The sequence below is a fragment of the Myxocyprinus asiaticus genome, chromosome 50, assembly GCF_019703515.2.
Source record: "Myxocyprinus asiaticus isolate MX2 ecotype Aquarium Trade chromosome 50, UBuf_Myxa_2, whole genome shotgun sequence".
Lineage (NCBI taxonomy): Eukaryota > Metazoa > Chordata > Actinopteri > Cypriniformes > Catostomidae > Myxocyprinus > Myxocyprinus asiaticus.
In genome coordinates this window covers 20124636-20137285 of record NC_059393.1, presented here as the reverse complement: position 1 = coordinate 20137285, position 12650 = coordinate 20124636, and the positions used below count along the sequence as shown (strand labels likewise).

At 38.9% G+C, this 12650-nt stretch overlaps 1 pseudogene; it reads left to right on the top strand.

Annotated features, from left to right (window-relative positions):
* The first annotated feature begins 42 nt into the window (after window positions 1-42).
* Window positions 43-12068, top strand: LOC127438909 (formimidoyltransferase-cyclodeaminase-like; annotated as a pseudogene).
* The last annotated feature ends 582 nt before the right edge of the window (window positions 12069-12650 follow it).

Sequence of the window (12650 nt, the reverse complement as noted above, 5' to 3'; positions counted from 1 at the left end):
AGACTTTATTCAGAATAGCACCATGTGGAATATTTGGCGGGAATGAAAATGAGGCTGGAAAAGATCAAACTTACGGTCTATACCACGCGTATAAAAGTCCTAGGTCACATATGATGAACTGGTGTTGTCTGCTGGAATCTTTTGGAAAGTTGTTTTTTCAATGTTTCGTCATGTGAACCTAGTAGTCTACAATAGAGGTCTCACAGGCCTTAAATGAAACCTGACCCATACCCGAGACCCTACCCAGCCCGAACCCCGTCAGATTTTAAGCCCAACCCACAGAGCGCAGGTGTCTCAACATGCGTTTTTGACAATTTGAAGTTGTTGTTTTTTTGCTTTTTTTATCCCCCTTCTCTCCCAATTTGAAATGCCTAATTTCCACTACTTAGTAGTCTTCATTGTGGCACGGTTACTCACCTCAGTCTGGGTGGCAGAGGACAAGTCTCAGTTGCCTCCTCTTCTGAGACTACCACCCCTGGAGTCACGAGTTTGAATCCAGGGCGTGCTGAGTGACTCCAGCCAGGTCTCCAAAGCAACCAAATTGGCCCGGTATCTAGGGAGGGAAGAGTCACATGGGGTAACCTCCCTGTGGTCGCGATTAGTGGTTCTCGCTCTCAATGGGGCGCATGGTAAGTTGTGCGTGGATCGCGGAGAGTAGCATGAGCCTCCACATACTGTGAGTCTCCACGGTGTCGTGCACAACAAGCCACGTGATAAGATGCGCGGATTAACTGTCTCAGAAGCGGAGGCAACTGAGACTTGTCCTCTGCCACCCGAATTGGTGGCGAGTAACCATGCCACCACGAGGACCTACTAAGTAGTGGGAATTGGGCATTCCAAATTGGGGAGAAAAGGGAATAAAAAATTTAATACAAAAAAACTTGTGCAAAAAATTGAAAAAGGAAATAAAACACCAGTATTGAACTAAACGATTTATCAGTATTTATATAAGTTTTGTAATGATACACAAGGATATTTTGACCAGTGTCTCATTTTCAGGTAATTGATCCCATTGCCAATGCCATCTCTGCCACAGAAGGTTGCAGCTTGCTGGATGTCGATCCAGGCTCCTCGACAAACATGACGGTCTACACATTTGTCGGCCCACCTGAGACAATCATCGAGGGGGCGCTGAACGCCGCTCGGGTTGCGTTTAAACTCATAGACATAACCAAACACTCAGGTACAACTGTCAGTGTTTCAGCATTGGAAACACCACTGAACACGGTTATGGAATTAAAGTTACCATTAGACAAAGATAGTGTACTGAATATTTCCTGAACAGGTGAGCACCCTCGGACAGGTGCTATGGACGTGTGTCCCTTCATACCAGTGCAGAATGTCACCATGGAGGAGTGTGTGCAATGTGCCAATGAATTTGGCCAGAGACTGTCCGAAATTCTGCATGTGCCAGGTAAGTACAGGCAAATGTCATGCTTTCCGAGAGTTGATTCCAAGCTTTGCTGTAGTCTGGATTTGATTCCATCCTTATTTCTTGGTCTTGTAGTCTATCTCTATGGAGACACAGCTAGAAAAGAGAGCAGAAGGTCACTTAAGTATGAGGTGTTATCGGAGAAGGTAAGATCTCACTTCTGAAACGTCACCTGTGAGACTTCATTTTGTGTCTTCACATTGATGAATTCATATCTTTGACATCATATCAATGACCTCATTTTTACAACCTCACTTCGGTGGAATAGAACTGTTGAGTGCGATAAATGCAGATATTCCAATTTGCATGCCAGATTTACATGAAAATGGAAAAGTATCTTACATTTTTGTATTTAAGAAAATTAACAACCTTTTCTTGCTTTTTGTTTTTGTCTTTCAGTTGAAAAATAGCGAATGGGCCCCTGACTATGGCCCCCGCCACCTTCGTCCCCTCTTGGGGTGCCACGGTTACCAGCGCCCGAAAATTTCTCATCATCTATAACGTGAACCTGTTGAGTACAAAGGAACAAGCTCACAGAATCGCACTGAATATAAGAGAACAGGGCCGTGGCAAAGATCAGGTATGACGTGCAATGACGTGAAAATCTTTGTTTTGATAATAGCCTTTGATGTCTGTTGTTGCACCACTATCAATATCAAAGGGTTTTGTTTGGTCTAATGTAGGTTTTCAGTATAATTTAGATCTACATCAATATTTAGATAACCTGAGAATCTTACTCTCAATGCTCTGAAATGCACAGGCAATCTGATAAAGACTTTCCTTGTGCAGCCTAGAGATTTTTCTTCTCTAGAAGTTCCAAGTTCTTCTTGATGCTGGTGTGAATGTTTGTTCTCCAGCCTGGGCTTCTGAAAAAGTTCAGGGAATGGGATGGTACCTTGAAGAAGCCAACCTGGCTCAGGTGTCGACCAACATCTTGGACTTTGAGCTGACATCCCTTCACACTGTGTATGAGGAGATCTGTAGGGATGCCAAGGTGAGCTCACCTTACTCTCTGTCATTTACACTGCAGAGTAGAAGCAGTTCTAATCTGAAACAGATGAATAACTGAATTAATCATGCATGCATTGAATATATTTTATTTCAGTTTAGTTGCTCCACTTTGATTCTTAAACTAGCAGCATCAAAGTTTTTCACAAAGAAGCAGCTTGAAATTGTATTAGCTGCAGATTCAGAGTTGTTTATGTTAGAGGTAGCAGCATAATAGTTTTTTAGAGGCAGCATCAAAGTTGTTTGTTTTAGAGGCAGCATTGAGGGGGCCTAGATAGCTCAGCGAGTAAAGACGCTGACTACCACACCTGGAGTCGGGAGTTCGAATCCAAGGTGTGCTGAGTGACTCCAGCCAGGTCTCCTAAGCAACCAAATTGGCCCAGTTGCTGGGGGGGTAGAGTCACATGGGGCAACCTCCTTGTGGTTGCTATAATGTGGTTCGTTCTCGGTGGGGCGCGTGGTGAGTTGTGCATGGATGCCACAGAGAGTGGCGTGAAGCCTCCACATGCGCTATGTCTCCGCAGTAGGGCGCTCAACAAGCCACGTGATAAGATGCACGGGTTGATGATCTCAGATGCGGAGGCAACTGAGATTGGTCCTCCGCCACCTGGATTGAGGTGAGTCACTACATCACCACGAGGACTTAGAGAGCATTGGGAATTGGGCATTCCAAATTGGGGAGAAAATAATGGGAGAAAAAAAAAAAAAAAAAAAAGAGGCTGCTTTGAAGTTTTTGATATTATAGGCAGCATCAAAATTGTATGTTTAGAGAGAATGAGCCAGGACCTCATTCCACCTCCTGTACCTCATCCATTTTTTTGAGTTGTGCCCACACCTCTTTAGTATTCCGCATTCTTTCTCTTATAAATAGTTTAACATACACACACACACACACACACACATACAAAATAAATAAATAAATGAAAAATGCCAAAATTGCATAGGGTTATTAGAGACCCTAAGTATGTATTGTGGGGAGAAGAAAGAATTTCTTTCTTCAGCGGAACACAAAAAATTAAGATTTTTAGAAGAATATTTCAGCTCTGTTGGTCCATACAATACAAGTGAATGGGTGCCAAAATGTTGACGCTCCAGAAATCACATAAAGGCAGCACAAAAGTAATCCATATGACTCTAGTGGTTAAATTCATGTCTTAAGAAGTGATATGATAGGTGTGGGTGAGAAACAGATCAACATTAAATCCTTTTATTTAGCTAGAAATTATTCACCCTGCCCAGTAGGGGCGATATGCATGAAGAATGTGTATCACCAAAAACACAAGAAGAAGAATGAGAAAGTTAAAGTGGAGACTGACTGAGCAGGGAGGAGAATTTATAGTATAAATAGACTTAAAATTGATCTGTTTCTCACCCACACCTATCAAATCACTTCTGGAGACCTTGATTTAACCACTAGATTTCATTTTCATGCTGACTTGTGTGATTTTAGGAGCTTTTAAATTTTGGCACCCATTTACTTGCATTGTATGGACTAAAAGAGCTGAGAAAGTATTCTAAAAATCTTTATTTTCTTGTGAGGAAAGTAAGTCACACACATCTTGGATGGCATAAGGGTGAGTAAATGATGAGAGAGTTTTCATTTTTGGGTGAACTATCCCTTTAACATTTGATATTGATATTTGATGAAGAAACAACATGGAAGTAAACTACAGCAAGTACAACACATGAACAGTATGATATGACTATAGTCATTTGGGTGTCCTAATGAAATTATGAAAGTTGTGCATCTATTTAGACTCAATAAGTGCCTGAGAAAATACTTATGTGTAGCTTATGTGCTGCTCAATATGTGTTTGACTGCCAGTTGCGTCTCATGAAATTTCAGTGTGAAAGTAATGAATCCTGTTCTAGATTTGTTGCATCATCTCTTTAATATATGAAAAATAAAACCTCAGAATATATCATAATATATTTTATTCTATTATTTTCTAAATATTTTGAAAATTGTACACTATCTGGGCATTTTGTAGATCCATTTGTGATAGATAATACTGTACGTGCCAGGTCTCTAAAAACCCGAATATGTAAGAGTATTTGGTGAATTTCCCATGCATTTAAGGGTTAATATTACAGGCTGGATCAGAATTGTTTGTTTAGAGGTAGCATCAAAACTGTTCATTTTAGAGGCAGCATCAAACTGTATTAGAGGCATAATTTGTTTGCTTAGAGGCAAAATCAAAGTTGTTTATTTTAGAGGCAGCATTGAAATTGTTCACATTAGAGGCAGCATCAGAATTGTTTGTTTAGAAGAAGAATTAAAATAGATTCTTTAAGAGGCAGCATTAAGGTTGTTTAAGAAATATCAAAGTTGTTTAAGGAACATCAAAGTTGTGTGAATTTTTATGGGAACAAATGCGTGAACAAAATTACGTAGGTCTACGTTGGAACCAATTTCTTGCTCTTTTCCGAATCAGTGGATAAATCTGTTACTCTTTTTCTAATACGAATCTGAATCTTTTTGCATGAATCAGATTTGAATCTGCTTCATACTTATCCTAGCTTTTTCCCCATCCAGGAATTGAGCCTTCCAGTGGTTGGGTCTCAGATCGTGGGTCTGATTCCCCTGAAGGCAATGCTAGATTGTGCTGATTTCTACATTAAGAGAGAGAAGCTTTTTGTTGTGGAAGAGGAGCATAAAATCAGACTGGTGGGTTAAAATCAATAGGTCAAACGATCAATGCTGTAGCAAATCAAAGGCACTTCTCCCATGTCATTCCTATGTTTTTCCACCAGGTTATCAGCAAACTGGGGCTCGAGTCCTTGGGCCCATTTGTACCATAGGAGAGAATTATAGAGTAAGTACTAATACCACATATGCTCCAAAGTGAGCAAATGGAGCAGAAATGCTGATGCAGAATGCTGATTTTCTATCCATTTATGTTGAAAATATTGGCTAATCAGTGATATCTCACAGAAACACTGTTATCTGATTGGTTGATACTGCGTTTAGGTATATGGTGCAAGCCAATCAGGATGATCTGCAGCTTGTTTCTCTGCCTCTGCAGAAGTTTGTACACAGTGTGGGGGCCAGAAGAGCGGCACCTGGTGGTGGCTCCATTTCGGCAGCAATTGCTGCCATGGTGATGAAGTCGAACATTTAAATGGCCGTTCACACCGAACACGTTTTTGCAACCATCTGCGCTGTTTTTCCACTTTTTTATGTAAACATGCGCTGGAGGGCCGTTGGCTGCATCTCGCTTTTTACAGCTTCTCGCATAGGTGCATCGCATTTTTTATATGCTGTCAAGTAATGCTATTTTTTTTAAATGCATCTCGAGACACCTGCGTTCTGTTCGTTGCACTGCATCCAATTTTTTTTGTAAATAAAATTTTTTTATTGATTCCTACAGTAAATAAAGAAAAGCAAAACATATATACATAGAATCAACATTTAAACCCCATAATTACCTCTCCCAATCCCCAACCCCACCCTGACCTTCGACAGACGTTCCTGTGGTTACACATGAGTATATATACACACACATACACACACACACACACACACACACACACACACAAAAAAATTATATATATATATACAGGTGCATCTCAATAAATTAGAATGTCGTGGAAAAGTTCATTTATTTCAGCAATTCAACTCAAATTGTGAAACTCGTGTATTAAATAAATTCAGTGCACACAGACTGAAGTAGTTTAAGTCTTTGGTTCTTTTAATTGTGATGATTTTGGCTCACATTTAACAAAAACCCACCAATTCACTATCTCAAAAAATTAGAATACATCATAAGACCAATAAAAAAAACATTTTTAGTGAATTGTTGGCCTTCTGGAAAGTATGTTCATTTACTGTATATGTACTCAATACTTGGTAGGGGCTCCTTTTGCTTTAATTACTGCCTCAATTCGGCGTGGCGTGGAGGTGATCAGTTTGTCGCACTGCTGAGGTGGTATGGAAGCCCAGGTTTCTTTGACAGTGGCCTTCAGCTCATCTGCATTTTTTGGTCTCTTGTTTCTCATTTTCCTCTTGACAATACCCCATAGATTCTCTATGGGGTTCAGGTCTGGTGAGTTTGCTGGCCAGTAAAGCACACCAACACCATGGTCATTTAACCAACTTTTGGTGCTTTTGGCAGTGTGGGCAGGTGCCAAATCCTGCTGGAAAATGAAATCAGCATCTTTAAAAAGCTGGTCAGCAGAAGGAAGCATGAAGTGCTCCAAAATTTCTTGGTAAACGGGTGCAGTGACTTTGGTTTTCAAAAAACACAATGGACCAACACCAGCAGATGACATTGCACCCCAAATCATCCCAGACTGTGGAAACTTAACACTGGACTTCAAGCAACTTGGGCTATGAGCTTCTCCACCCTTCCTCCAGACTCTAGGACCTTGGTTTCCAAATGAAATACAAAACTTGCTCTCATCTGAAAAGAGGACTTTGGACCACTGGGCAACAGTCCAGTTCTTCTTCTCCTTAGCCCAGGTAAGACGCCTTTGACGTTGTCTGTGGTTCAGGAGTGGCTTAACAAGAGGAATACGACAACTGTAGCCAAATTCCTTGACATGTCTGTGTGTGGTGGCTCTTGATGCCTTGACCCCAGCCTCAGTCCATTCCTTGTGAAGTTCACCCAAATTCTTGAATCGATTTTGAATTATCGATTATAAAACTGAGATCTGAGAATCCCAAAATGTTGAACCAAATTTTCAAAGGATCTCAACACTCCACTCTCATATAGGTCACCGAGTGTAGTAACCTCCCTCACAATCCACTCTAACCAGCAGAAAGGGGACTTATTAATATATAATTTTGGGTTCAGCCATATGCTTGAGGCAACATTTAAATAAATGTCCGAATTCAACACTCTGGACACTTTTGTTCATACCGCGTGCAAATGCGAGATAATGGGGTGTAACTTAACTTCTCTGATTAGGTTGATAGAAAGGCTTTGCAATGGTGAAATAGGGTTTCCTGTTCAAGGGACATGGGTAGCTCAGCGAGTAAAGATGCTGACTACCACCACTGGAGTCGCAAGTTCGAATCCAGGGCGTGCTGAGTGACTCCAGCCAGGTCTCCTAAGCAACCAAATTGGCACATGAGGTAACCTCCTCATGGTCACTATAATGTGGTTCTCGCTCTCGGTGGGGCGCATGGTGAGTTGTGCGTGGATGCCACGGAGAACAGCGTGGGCCTCCACACGCGCTATGTCTCCACGGTAACGCGCTCAACAAGCCACGTGATAAGATGCACGGATTGACAGTCTCAGATGTGGAGGCGACTGAGATTCGTCCTCCACCACCCGGATTGAGGCGAATCACTACGCCACCACGAGGACTTAGAGTGCATTGGGAATTGGGCATTCCAAATTGGGGAGAAAAAAAGAACTTCCTGTTCAATACAAAACCAGGGAGGGGCTCTCCCAGGTGGAAGTGACCAATGAGCCAAATGTCTGAGACTGAATGCATAATAATAAAACAAAATCTTGGGTAGGCCTAGCCCACATTTGTCAATCGGCCTATGTAAATTATTGAAATGTAATCTGAGACGCTTACCATTCCAAATGAAGGACTTCGCTATACTATCAAATTGCTTCAAGTAAGAGAGGGGGACATCTACAGGGAGAGATTTTAGCAGGTAGTTAAATTTTGGAATACAATTCAGTTTAGTAATATTAACCTTCCCAATCATAGATAAATGTAATGAAGCCCATCTGCCCACATCGCTCGAAAATCTTTTTATTAAGGGGTCAAAATTAACTCTAAATAAATCAGACAAATTTGCTTAGAATAAAATGCCCAAATATTTAATGCCCTGTTTGGGTCACTGGAAGGCACCCAGCTGAAAACTGTTACTGGGCAGTACGCTGTCAGAGCCAAATCTTGGGATTTAGACCAATTAACTCTGTATCCTTAGAAAAGGAATGAATAATTCTGTGGAGGCAAGGCATAGATCTAACAGGGTTGGAGACAAATAATAAAATATCATCAGTGTAAAGCAAAAGCTTATGCGCCACACCTCCCGCCATCACCCCTGCATCCAATGTTTTTGCGCAAGAAAGCGTTCGGTCTGAATGGCCTCTAACATGTCTAGTATCGTCAATTACTTTTGTAAAAATTAACTTTTTGCACCAATAGACATAATACCTGTATGGTCGTTCAAATGACACACGGGAAGTGACAGTTTGACAATCTAGATGCGGAGATGTGAAGACACATTCCTCCATTTCATGAAGCCATGAATGACTTCTTTCCTTTAACAGTTACATGGTACATAACCACACATGCTAGCAAGGGCGTAGATTTGGCTTGATCATTGTGGGGTTGCAGCGTGAAGCATTTACTTGTTTCCATTAGTCATGGTATAAATATTGAAGTTTTTGGCAACTGTAGATTTTTGTAAGGGCAACCACCAAAACAGTTTCAAATAGTAATAAAACAAGTTTACCAAAAATGACTATACAGTGTTGTGGAGGAACTAACTGAAGTAGTGACGCTGTAGTGTGAATTAGTTCAGCGGTTTTAAAAAGAGTTTAGTCTTTCCAGCAACAAGCTACTTTTCCAATGAGAACTATTTTAAATGTCATATTGTACTGCACACATAAGAACATTTGTGAACAAGTATGCTGTCACCCTAATTTACATTGTTTGTTCATTCAAAAACATTATTTTTGTGTCAGAAAACATGCCCTTACAAAAAATCTGGCAAACTTGCCGCAAATTTGCCACTCATTATTTTCACACATAAATGAGCTTGCTATTCATTGCAAATGTTTGCCAGACATTTGCAGCTCAATTTTCCTCTACTGACAAACACTTTTGTGGCAAACCTGTGGCAACAATGAAGAGGGTGTCATGGACGTTGAATTTGCGGCAAAGTTCATTTGCAAGTTAGCCAGAACTCTCCATTTTTGTAAGGGTAGTTCTGATTAAATTATAAAATATGTCATTTGATTATTATGTATTTAAAAAAATTGTCCTTGTAAGTACATTTATGCATTTGGCAGATGCTTTTATCCAAAGTGACTTACAGTGCCCTTATTACAGGGACAGTCCCCCTGGAGCAACCTGGAGTTAAGTGCCTTGCTCAAGGACACAATGGTGGTGGCTGTGGGGATTAAACCAACAAACTTTTGCTTACAAGTTCAGTGCTTTAGTCCACTACACCACCACCACTCCAGCTTCTTTTAGTTAACTATGTACCTTGAAGTGTAGCTAACTATTTTTCAAATAAGTACCCTTACAAAAATTGACAGTTCACTGCAAATTTGCAGCAAACTTGCCAGTAGTTTGCCACAGATAATTTTCACATGCAAATGAGCTTTGTGGCAAACTAGCTTAACATAGTGCAACTACTGTAAATTATGAGTAGCTTTCAGCTTGCCAAGCTAGTTTCAAAGTTGCTTCCCCAACACTGCTATACACTACAGTCTTGAATTAATAATTTGATAGCTGTCATTTAGAAAGGTTTGTTAATAGCAGCTGTTTCTTTTGTTTCAAGCAGCACTGAAACTGCCCAGAGGCACGCTAGATGAAATTAAAAGGTACTGTTCCTCGGTTCTGTAATGCTTAAACAGAATGGACCCATGTGTGTGTTATCATGCTGTTTTCCAACCATCAATCTGGAGACAATAAATGTCACCGGGGCATTAAGGAACATTTTGTATCGTGTTAAACCAGTTTAAGATCTTGATTAATGTGAAAACAAGCCATGGAACACAAAGAGAAACAGGAAAGAACGAAGACTTGGCGTATTTGCAGAGATGGACCTGACACACACATACACATGCACAATCATTCAACCTGCCTTAAGGCAAACATCCTCCTTTGTGGAAGGCAGTTAAAGAATAGGAACGGGTCATGATGGTCTACTAGTCCTTGTCCATTACCTGACTAGTAAATTAAAAACAAAAATTATCCTTTTTAAGGCACCGCCACTGATTTTTAAAGTATGTAGTTTTGCATATCCCTATTACAGAATGGATCAATTCATAACAGTATTGGCAAAAACAGACATTTACATACACACAAAATAACACACATCTTTGCACAGCAGCTGATGCCAAAAACCCCAAATCAATCACAGAGGAAGAGAGTTTTCTGGACTAAATAAACTCTGTTTCTGTTTTGTCAATGAGCAGGAGGGAGGAAGCCATGCAGAAGGGTTTGAAGAAGGCAGTGGGCGTTCCTCTGTCCCTGGCAGAGAGAATAAACATGCTGTGGCCCTCACTCAAAAAGATGGCACAGTACGGAAATGTGGTCTGCAAATCAGACATATTGGTGAGAGTGAGAATTCTTGAATCGTAAAAAAGGTGCAGATTTTTTCTTTATTTGTTCTGACATTTTCTGCCTTTTTTTATTTTTTTATTTTTTTTTACAAGATATATAAATTCAGTAGAACTTTTTTGTAAAGCACTTTATTAATTAAATATTAAAATGATATTATATTTCTAAATAATGTAATTATCTTATTTAAAAATATTGAAATATTTCTTTCATATTCCAAAAAGAAAAAGGAAAATCAAGGCACACTTCCAGATCAAAAATATAGTAAAAGCCTTTATTGTCAATGGCTATAACAATAGTTAAAAACAATGAAAAAAAAAGAGAGCTGCAAACCTACGCGTATTGGCAAAAATGCCTTCTTCAGGGTACGGCATGGTACGGTACGGTACATATATATATATTATTTTTATATAACATTTAAATACTAAAATGATATTATATTTAAATTTATATATACAGTATATATATATATATTTAAAAAATAGAATTCAATTTTAGTATATTATATATATATCACTAATTAAATATGATAAATATTAAAATTCTTATATAAAAGTAATAATTATCATCTTATTTAAAAATATTGAAATAAAAATGTAATATTTTAAAATACAATACTAAAATGTAAAATAAATTTAAATGTTAATATTATATTAAAATGGTATTAAACAGTAATACAAAATAAAACAGTAAAGTAATTATAATTTATATAACACTGTATAATATATTCTTTTTAAAAATATAGTTATAATATTTATCTTCTGTTATACAGATATGACTGTAGTAACATTTAAGGTAACAAATATACATGTATGTAAAATTTTATTCTATTCTTTTCTGTTCTATACACACAAGATATAAAACAGCTATCCTTCCAAACATACCACTTTTTGACAATTAGAAGCCCTGATACGACCAAATATGCCTGACTTTCACATTAAAAATTAGACAAAAATGGAAACCTGCATTTAGATTTTTCTTCTACACAGGTAGCAGCAAAATCATTGGAAACAGCAGTATATGGAGCTTACTACAACGTCATTATTAACCTGAAGGACATCACAGACACTTCATTTAGGGCTGCTGTGAGTAAAAATATTCAAAGAGCATTGTTTTAAGATCAGGGTTCCCATGATTGCTTTTCTGCCCCAAATTTAAGAAAGCACACATTAAGTGATATGAAACTTGTTTTAAGGAACTCACAAATGTCAAATAATAGCCCCTCTGAATTGTTCCTGGTGATAATTTTGTTTTTGTGTGATTTTTGTGGTTTGTTGGTTCATAGACTGAAGCGCGAGTGTCTGCGCTGTTGAAGGAGGCCACAGAGAATGCCAACGCAGTGTTGGAGACTGCAGACCACAGAAAATAATGTCACAGTCGGATTCAAACTCACACCAGATCAAATAAAGACACTGAATTACAAACACGTTAATATGCAGTTTGTTTTTTTTAAAGGAATATTCCAGGTTATTTACCACATCATGCATGTAAATCTACACTGCATGCCCAATTATTAGGCAAGTGAGTATTCTGATCTTATCATTATTTCCATGCACATTTTCCATCTCCAAACCATATAAACTTGAATGCTTATCGGATTCAATCATTTTCAGGTGGTATGTATTTGTGTAATGAGGGAGGGTGTGGTGAAAGTGAATAACACCTTATATCAAGGTGTGCATAATTATTAGGTAGCTTCATTACCTCAGGTAAAATGGGCCAAAAAAGAGATTTAACTGACACTGAAAAGTCAAATATTGTAAAATGCCTTTCAGACAGATGCAACACTCTTGAAATAGCTAAACTATTGAGGCGTGACCACCGGACAATCAAATGTTTTGTTGCGAATAGTCAACTGGGGTGCAAAAAACGCACGGAGAAGAAAAGGCGCAAATTAACTGCAAAAGACTTGAGAAGAATTAAACGTGAAGCTACCAGGAACCCATTATCC